The sequence below is a fragment of the Callorhinchus milii genome, unplaced genomic scaffold (assembly GCF_018977255.1).
Source record: "Callorhinchus milii isolate IMCB2004 unplaced genomic scaffold, IMCB_Cmil_1.0 Scaffold20, whole genome shotgun sequence".
Lineage (NCBI taxonomy): Eukaryota > Metazoa > Chordata > Chondrichthyes > Chimaeriformes > Callorhinchidae > Callorhinchus > Callorhinchus milii.
The window spans coordinates 11,963,297-11,973,319 of NW_024704761.1; positions in this window are offsets into that span (position 1 = coordinate 11,963,297).

The window sequence follows — 10,023 nt, forward strand, 5'->3', positions numbered from 1 at the left end:
GGGAAATGACAGCACATCAGGAATCTGTTCACCTCCAGTGACTTCTCTGCTGTTCAGCACGTCAAAACAAAGACTTGACTGAGGGTGACAGATCTCGGGTAGAGAATAATTAGAGCGTTGGATTTATTTTATTTGTGAGCACAATGTATTAAGTATCCTGACAAACGTAAGTATTTACAGAGCAGCCTGTGGAGCTCATTTAGCAGACTGAGAGCAGACGGCTTCCTGCTGCCTGTGCTGTAGTCCCTGTGTGAGAGCATATCACTGGGTGGATCTCCTCTCACAGAGCGAGAGGTGAGGGAGGATTCCGATCTGCGGAAAAGCAGGAATTGTGGCTGAGTAACTGGCAGTGAAAGAGGGAAGGTACATGCCAGGGAGCCCTTTGTGTACAGGATAATAATAATCCTTGCATTTGATATAGCTCCTTATCATGTCATTGAGATGTCTCAAAGTGCTTCACTGAATATATCGTAAAGTGTAAATACTGTATATTGTGGGGATAATGCAGCAGCCAATTGCACCTAGCAGTATCCCACAAACAGTTGTGGATTGAGGGACCAAATTATTATTATTTTGGAGGAAGTATTAGACGTCAGATGATTGGTGCTTTGGGAACAGAACCATCATTAGAATTTCACAAATTTGATTTACTTAGAAAGTGCCCGAGCTGAAAATCTCCCCCAACAACCATCAATCCAGTGTGTAATTATCCCAGTTAATTACATTTATAGCCGAGTGAAGCATGTCTGATCTGCTCACGCCAAGCACGCGTGTTGGAGCAATGTATCACACTGCCCGAAAAGGCAATAAAACTTTTTATCAAGTGGTGTTTACATAATTCTTGTGGTGTTTGTGATGTTCAACAAATCACTCCACCAGCAACACAGCTCAACGGACAGCAGAGACACCCTGAAATCCTCTCGACCCAGCGACATGGGGCAACTGCAGGGCAGCGGGGAGACAGGGCAATGGGGGAGATGGGGCAATGGGGGTGACGGGCAATGGGGGAGACAGGGCAATGGGGGAGACAGGGCAATGGGGGAGATGGGGCAATGGGTGAGACGTCGCAATGGGGGAGGTGGGGCAATGGGGGAGACGGGGCAATGAGGGAGATGGCGAAATGGGGTAGATGTCAAATTTCCATCAATGAATAGTGACTCTTACATCCAACCTCACAATACATAGAAACATAGAATCAGGAGGAGGCCATTCAGCCCCTCGAGCTCTCTGCTCACAGCCACGTCCTATCAGGCGGGGACACTGAGTGTGCGGGACTCTGAATTTGAGAAGTGAATGTCTTAATTCACATTATAACAGGGTTAGGTCTGGATTAGGAAGCTATCCATCTGCCCCACACGCTTTAATGGCTCCATTATCCTGACTTTTATCACTATTGATTTTATATAAAAAGCTGTAACATGAAACAAGATCAGGACGTCTACCCCGAGAGAGAGGGCCCCTGGCTCCATATCCTGACCCAAGCCGGCTGTGGGTTCAGATCCACATCAGGTTCTTTGATCTCACAATCCCGAGTGGTATATTATAATAAAAATCACAATAATAATAATAATGGTCCTTAATTTGATATAGCGCCTTATCATGTCGTTGAGACATCTCAAAACGCTTCATAGAATATACTGTAAAGTGGATTGATTCTATATATTTTGTGGACAAAATGCAGTAGCTAATTGTGCACAGCAGCGTCCCGAACAGTTGTGCATTGAATGACCTAATTATTATTTTTTTTGAGGGATTATTATCCCCAGAAAAATGATTCACCAATTAACTAACAATCAGGTTCCTACTCACGGTGTGACTGTGGGGTAAACAGAGGCGTGTGGAGTAAGGAAACTTGCCTAAGGTTTCTTCCTGCCAGGAATCAAACCCAGGTCTCTCTCTTGTGAGGTGAGAGCTCTAAACGCTACACTAGGGGACTGGATGATGGCTGTGGCTCTTGTGGTTTCAGTGGAGATGTTTTGAGAGTAAAGCGTGACATTAGGAGCTGATCAGTGTGTGTCTGTCGCAGACCGACATCCCGCCTCTCATTGTCATCTCATCTCATCTCGTTTCTAACACGATTCAGGGAAAAGCGCTGAGAACAAACGGCTCCTCAGGGCTATAGTTTGGAAGGAATTTTGCTTTTAACACAATAAATAGCCATTAGGAACATGGCCAAATGACTGTGACTAACCCTCCCTGCACTGACTGCCATCCATCACTCACTGTCACTTTGCATATCGGGCCATTTGACAGTCAGTTTAGGCTAATTAGTTTAATCATTCCTCTGAGACTTGGAGGAGCGACTGTGATAGAGGTAAGTTACCTCTGAGCGATCACTGCAATCAATTTGTCACATTCCCTTTCCCAGCTCCTGGTCGGTCGGTGTCTGTACCAGCTCAGGCTCCGCTGTGTTCGTGTCTGAGAGATTCCCATTAGGAAACCCCCACCTGTCAATTATAAATTATTTATTAATAATAACAATTATTGCGCCTTATCGCGTCATCAAACACTCCGAGATGCCGATAGTCGTGAAGCGCGCTATATAAATGCAAGTTGTTGTTGAGACGTCTCAAAGTGCTTCACAGAATACACTGTAAAGTGCTGACTGTGTAATTTGTGAGCAAAACGCACACATGGAAACAAATCGCTCATTCGCTTCATGGCTGTTTGTGGGGACATCACTGCCCACAAAATCACAGTCACAACACTTCACAGAATATCCTGTCTTCGCTTTGAGACGTCTTGAAGAAGTGACCAGGCGTTGTGTCAAATGTCAGGATTATTATTGTTAAAGCCCTGATGCCTCAGGGTTACACACAGAGTAAGTAACAGTCGGTGATGACTGTAGAGTTGCTCTGTGCTGTGCAGAGCCCTGACTCTCCGGCTCCGAGTTCCCAGCTCCCGGCTCTCTCCCGGCTCCCAGCTCTCTCCCGGCTCCTGGCACCCTCCCGGCTCCTGGCTCCCGGCTCTCCTGGCTCCCAGCTCCCGGCTCTCTCCCGGCTCCCAGCTCCCGGCTCTCTCCCAGCTCCCAGCTCCCAGCTCTCTCCCGGCTCTCGGCTTCCGGCTCTCGGCTCCCGGCTCTCTCCCAGATCTCGGCTCTGGCTCCTGGCTCACGGCTCTCTCTCGGCTCCCGGCTCTCGGCTCTCTCCCGACTCTCGGCTCCGGGCTCTCTCCTGGCTCCCGGCTCTCTCCCGGGTCCAGGCTCCAGGCTCCCGACTCTCTCTCGACTCCCGGCTCTCGGCTCTCTCCCGACGCTCGGCTCCGGGCTCTCTCCTGGCTCCCGGCTCTCTCCCGGGTCCAGGCTCCAGGCTCCCGACTCTCTCTCGACTCCCGGCTCTCGGTTCCCGACTCTCAGTTTCCGGCTCTCGGTTTCCGGCTCTCGGCTCTTGATTCCCGGCTCTCAGCTCTCGGTTCCCGGCTCCCAGCTCTTGGTTCCCAGCTCTTGGTTCCCGGCTCTCGGTTTCCGGCTCCCAGCTCTTGGTTCCCGGCTCTCACCCGGCTCTCTCCTCTCTCCCGGCTCTCGGCTCCCGGCTCGCTCCCGGCTCTCGTCTCCCGGCTCCCAGCTCTCTCTTGGCTCCCGGCTCACTCCTGGCTCTCGGCTCCTAGCTCTTGGTTCCCGGTTCCCGGCTCTCTCCCGGCTCCCGGCTCTCGGCCCCCGGCTCCCTCCCGGCTCTCTCCCGGCTCCCAGCTCACTCTCGGTTCCCAGCTCCCGACTCTCAGCTCCCGGCTCGCTCCCGGCTCTCGGCTTCCGGCTCCCGGCTCTCTCCCAGCTCATGGCTCCCGACTCTTTCCTGGCTTCCGGTTCCCGACTCTCTCCCAGCTGCCGGCTCTCGGTTCCCGACTCTCTCCCAGCTGCCGGCTCTCGGTTCCCGACTCTCTCCCAGCTGCCGGCTCTCGGTTCCCGACTCTCTCCCGGCTCCCAGTTTCCGGCTCCCAGTTCCCGGCTCCTGGCTCCCGGCTCTCTCCCGGCTCCCGGTGATGCTGCGGAACTATTGCTGGGTTGTTCAGCTCTGCAAAACAAGTAACCAGTGCCAACAGCGCTGCCTTCACACTAATGCGAAACGTTTCCCTCACAAAGCTCTCCCCGAGGGCCCGGCTTCCCGAGAATAACAATAGCAACAATAATAATTATGCTGGCACATGATATGGTCCCTTATCATGTTGTTGAGACGTCTCAAAGTGCTTCACAAAATGTACTGTAAAATGCAGTGACTGTGAAATGTTGTGAGCGAAACGCGGCAGCCGATTACACACACAAACAGTCGCGGATTGAGCGGTCAAATTATTATTTTTTAGGGAGGAATCATTACCTGGAAAATTGATCCGCCAATCGACTAACAGAGGCGTGTGCGTGCAGTAGGGAAACTTGCCTGAGGTGCGGGTTTATTGTGAGTTGGAGGCAGTTGGTTTGCCAGTCAGAAGCTGCTGTAATGTGAGTATTTGGTGTGAAGTGACACTGACCTCCGAGCTCTGGCCCCGGTGCAGGAAGCTGTCTGATAGCTTGTGTTGGCCTGTAAAGCCCTGGGATTGCTTTGGCCTTCAGTTTGTCTCTTTTTATTTAGTTTTACCTGATACAAACCGGCAAATCAATATGTGCAACACGCGCTGGCTTACAGTCAGCTGCCGCAACGAGCAGAGAGACACCCAGACCGGCATCACAGCCAAAACCTGGGCCTTACTTCCGGCTGGGAACATAGGAACAGGAGGAGGCCATTCAGCCCCTCGAGCCTGTTCTGCCATTCTATTAGATCATGGCTGATCTGTACCTCAACTCCAATTATCCGACTCTGCCCCATATCCTTTAATACCCTGACCTGACAAATATCTATTTACCTCAGTCTTGATAATGTAAATGGATCCCAGTATCCACAGCCTTTGGGGGAGAGAGTTCCAGATTTCCACTATCCTTTGGGTGAAAATCTGCCTCCTGATTTCACTGCTAATTGGCCTGGCTCTAATATAATGCTGATGCCCCTTGTGCTGCATTCCCCACCAGAGGAAATAGTTTCTCTGTAGCTGCCCTATCGAATCCCTTTATTAGTTTTAAAACCTTAACTGGATCAACCCTCAACTGTCTCTGCAGATCCCTTGGCTCAATTAATCACTGTGTATTGTAAACCAAATCCAGAGACTCATATACAAACACATAGCTCCTCCCTACAATTGTTGTTACTGGCAGTACAGGACAGGACAGTACATAACAGAACAGTACAGGACAGGACAGGACAGGACAGTACAGAACAGAACAGAACAGTACAGTACAGTACAGTACAGGACAGGACAGGACAGGACAGTACATAACAGAACAGAACAGTACAGGACAGGACAGGACAGGACAGAACAGGACAGGACAGGACAGGACAGGACAGGACAGTACATAACAGAACAGTACAGTACAGGACAGGACAGTACATAACAGGACAGGGCAATACATAATAGGACAGGACAGTATATAACAGGGGGGTTCAGTTCAGTACAGTACATTACAGTACAGGACAGTACATAACAAGACAGTACAAGACAGGAGAGTACATAACAGGACAGTACAGTACAGGACACTACAGAACATAACAGGACAGGACAGTACAGTACAGTACAGTACATAACAGGACAGTACAGTACAGTACAGTACAGGACTGGACTGGACTGGACTGAACAGTACAGTACAATACAGGACTTAACAGGACAGGGCAGGGCAGCACAGGACAGGACAGGATAGTACAGAACAGAACAGCACGGGACAGTACAGGACAGTACAAGACAGTATAGTACAGGGCAGGACAGGACAGGACAGGACTGGAGAAGATAGCTGGATTAATGGCTGTGTTTCTCTGATGAGATGTGTTTTAAAATGTTATTGTTCTTGCTCGGGTTGTTGCTGATATGAAGACGTGGCTGACTTGGCCCCAAAGACACAATCCCTCATCCGGGGCTGTACCTTCACCCTATTTCTACTTCCTGACCAGTCCAGTATCTCAGTGGTCAGTGCGCTGGCCTCACGAGCCAGAGGATCCCGGTTTGATTCCCACAACAGTGCAGGCTGAACTCAGAGGGTTAAACCGAGCGCTGTGAATGGTGTTTATTTATGGAGTCGCAGTTTATTTCGATCACCTGCAGTCACACAGCAGGAGGGTAAATGGGGAGGCTTTCATTTCCATTTCTGAACACGTCTCTCTCTCTCTCTCTCTCGCTCGCTCGCTCTCTCTCTCTCTTGCTCGCTCTCTCTCACTCTCTCTCTCTGGCACTCTGTGGATGAACATTCTGTCTTCTGGTACAGTAATTCCATGTTTTGACATGTGCTTGATCTCCATGTTCCCACAGTGATAAACAGGAGAGACCTGTCAGCCAGAGATACGATGCAGTAGCTTTAGCTCCAGCAATTGGTGTAATACACCACACAAAAAGAGGCTAGAGAACCAGCAATTAAACCCCAGCTGGCTGGCACAGCACGGTACAGCGGCACTGTGGGTGTTTGTGTTTGTACGGGAGTGGCAGTGCCTGAGAGACCCACTGATCACTGAGCATTTACTCTGGAGTGGATTCAGTTCAGTATCATTCAGTATCATGGAGTCCTGGAGCTCAGGGGTTAGAGCTCTCGCCTCGCAAGCGAGAGGACCCGGTTAGATTCCCAGGCGGGACAAAATCTTAGGCAAGTTTCCTTACACAGGCCTCTGTTGACCCAGCAGGAAGTAGGAACCTGGTTGGCAGTCGATTGAGGGATCGCTTTCTGGGGGTAATAATCCCTTCAAGCAAAATAATAAAATTTGGGTCACTCAATCCATTTTGTTTGTGGGACGCTGCTGTGTGCAATTGGCTGCCGTGTTTCACCCACAAAACATACAGTCAATTTACTTTAAAGTGTATTCTGTGAAGCACTTTGAGTCGTCTCAAAGGCATGATAAGGCGCTGTATCAAATGTAAGGCTTGTTATTATTATACAGTAAACACACTGAGGGCGATCAATATCAGGCTGTACAGCACCTCTACACAGCAAAGTCTCAGAGAGCTTGCAGGTAGTGACACACTGTAGTGTTATGTAGGCAAACACAGTGGCTTTCCTGTGTCCACAACATCATATGGTGAGAAAATACACCAAACGTTCTCAGTGCTTTGGGTGAATTGGGCCGTGTAAAGGGAGAGAGATGGATATTAACAAATAGGGGGATTAAGGGATTAGGAGAAAAGATGTGTAATTGGATTAAGAAATCTGTTATCGTCTAATAAACTGACATTTGCCGACTCGATCAGCTGAATGGCCTCCTCCTGCAGCACCCAATCAGCCGTCCGTTTCTGTCATTGTGACTTTGGGATAATGGCGAGAGACTGAGACACCGGCAACCAAAAGGTCATCAATCAATGACTTGAGAAGAAAAGAGAAGAGAAGAGAAGAGAGTTCCTCCCGGTCAGATACAATTACTCGCTCACTTCATGCTTGTTTGTGGGAACGTCGCTGTGTGTGAATTGGCTGCCACATTTATCCCACAAAACACACAGTCACTACACGTTACAGTGAGTCCTGCTAAGCGCTGTGAGACTTCTCAATGACATAATAAAGCTACATTAAACGCAAGGATTGTTATTAGTATTATTGGAGTCCTGAAGCTCAGTGGTTGCCTCGTAAGCGCGAGGCCTGGGTTCGATTCCCGGCTGGAGGCGACACCTTGGGCAAGTTTCCTGACTCCACACACTCGCCTGATAATAATCCCTGAAGAAGAAAAAAATAATTATTTAGTCACTTCAACCCACGATTGATTTTGGGACGCTGCCGTGCGCAATGTCCCACAAACAGTAGTGGGGTGAGTGACCAAAAGACGTCTCAAATCTAGACATCTCAAAGCGCTTCACAGAATATACTGCGAAGGGAATTGACTGCATATTTTGTGGGCGAAATGCGGTAAAATATACAGTTAATTTGTTTCGCAGCCTATTCTGTGAAGCGCTTTGAGACGTCTAGAAGACGTGAAAAGCGCTATATCAAATGCAAGGATTATTATTATTATTATATAATTTGAGCTGCTGTCAGTACGAGCTCTAGCTGATGTTTTAAACCGGTTTAAATCTGCGCCGGGTGATGAGGTGCTGGTTTGTTCAGTTGCTGACAGCAGCTGTCAGAGTGAAGCGACTGCAGGAACAATCTGTGATTGATGCAGGGGAATAATCGCATTGACAGATTAACCGTTCTCCCCGCCAGCTAATGGAGAAATCACTTGCCGTGGTTTGCCACATCACGGTGCAGATTAACGCGTGGTTAACAAGGACACGGGCTCGAATATTCCGATTTATTCCACCCGAGGCTGGCGTGGGGTTGGGGGGGGCATGATCGTGTCAGGTGCTGCGTTTTGGTGGGTCAAGAGAACGAGAGGTTAAACCGGAGCCGGTATCCACTGTGAGAGTCGCCAATCCGGGGGTAATTTTGGGAAGCCGCAACTTGCAGTAAGAACTGTGGAAAAACAAACTCCCAATTAAGCCTTTAATTGGACTGGACCACACAATCCTCTTCCACCTCCTCTCCTCCCACCTCAACCTTCAAGGTTCTGTACCTGACTAGTTCAGGTCCTCCTTTCACACCGTCTCCACTTCGTCTCTGCAAACGGCTTCTCCTCCGGCCCCCGCACTTTAAGATGCAGTGTCCCTCAGGGCTCTGTCCTCGGTCCCCTCCTCTTCACCCTCTACACGCTCCCCCTTGGTGACATCCTCCACAGACACGGGGTAAATTTCCACCTGTATGCGGATAACACCCAACTCTATCTCTCTGCTTCCATCCTGAACTCCAGGACCCACTGGCGTCCTGACCGACTGCCCGTCCAACATCAAGTCCTGGACGAGGGACAACTTTCTCCAACTCAACGTCAGCAAGACCGAGGCCCTCCTGATTGGCTCGCGCCAGCGCCTCCGCACCTCAGGCGCTGACAGCATCAGCCTCCACGGCTGCCACTCACCCTCACTGAGCCAGTCAGGAACCTGGGGGTCTTGTTTGATCCTGAACTGTCCTTTCTCCCCCACATCCGCGCCATGACCGGCACTGCCTACCAGCACCTCCGCAACATTGCCAGACTCCGCCACCGCCTCACCCCTCAGCCCCCAAACCCTCACCCACATTCGTCATCTCAAGGCTCGATTACGGGAACTCCCTCCTCATCGGCCTTCCCAACTCTTCCCTTCACATCCTGTAGATCATCCAAAACTCTGCAGCTCATGTACTCTCACACACCAGTGACCCCATCACTTCCACCCTCGCCCGACTCCATCACTCCCACCCTCGCCCGACCCCATCACTCCCACCCTCGCCCGACCCCATCACTCCCACCCTCGCCCGACGCCATCACTCCCACCCTCGCCCGACCCATCACTCCCACCCTCGCCCGACCCATCACTCCCACCCTCGCCCGACCCCATCACTCCCACCCTCGCCCTACCCATCACTCCCACGCTCGCCCGACCCATCACTCCCACCCTCGCCCGACCCCATCACTCCCACCCTCGCCCGACCCATCACTCCCACCCTCGCCCGACCCATCACTCCCACCCTCGCCGACCCCATCACTCCCACCCTCGCCCGACTCCATCACTCCCACCCTCGCCCGACCCATCACTCCCACCCTCGCCCGACCCCATCACTCCCACCCTCGCCCGACCTCCATCACTCCCACCCTCGCCCGACCCCATCACTCCCACCCTCGCCCGACTCATCACTCCACCCTCGCCCGACCCATCACTTCCACCCTCGCCCGACCCCATCACTCCCACCCTCGCCCGACCCCATCACTCCCACCCTCGCCCGACCCCATCACTCCCACCCTCTCCCGACCCCATCACTCCCACCCTCGCCTGACCCCATCACTCCCACCCTCGCCCGACTCCATCACTCCCACCCTCACCCGACTCCACTGGCTCCCCATCCCCCAGAGGATCGAGTTCAACCACATCCTCACCTTAAGGCCATCCATGGCCTTGCCCCCTCCTACCTCTCTGACCTGCTGACTCCTACCAACCTGCCCGTCCCTCCATTCAGCGGGTCTCCGG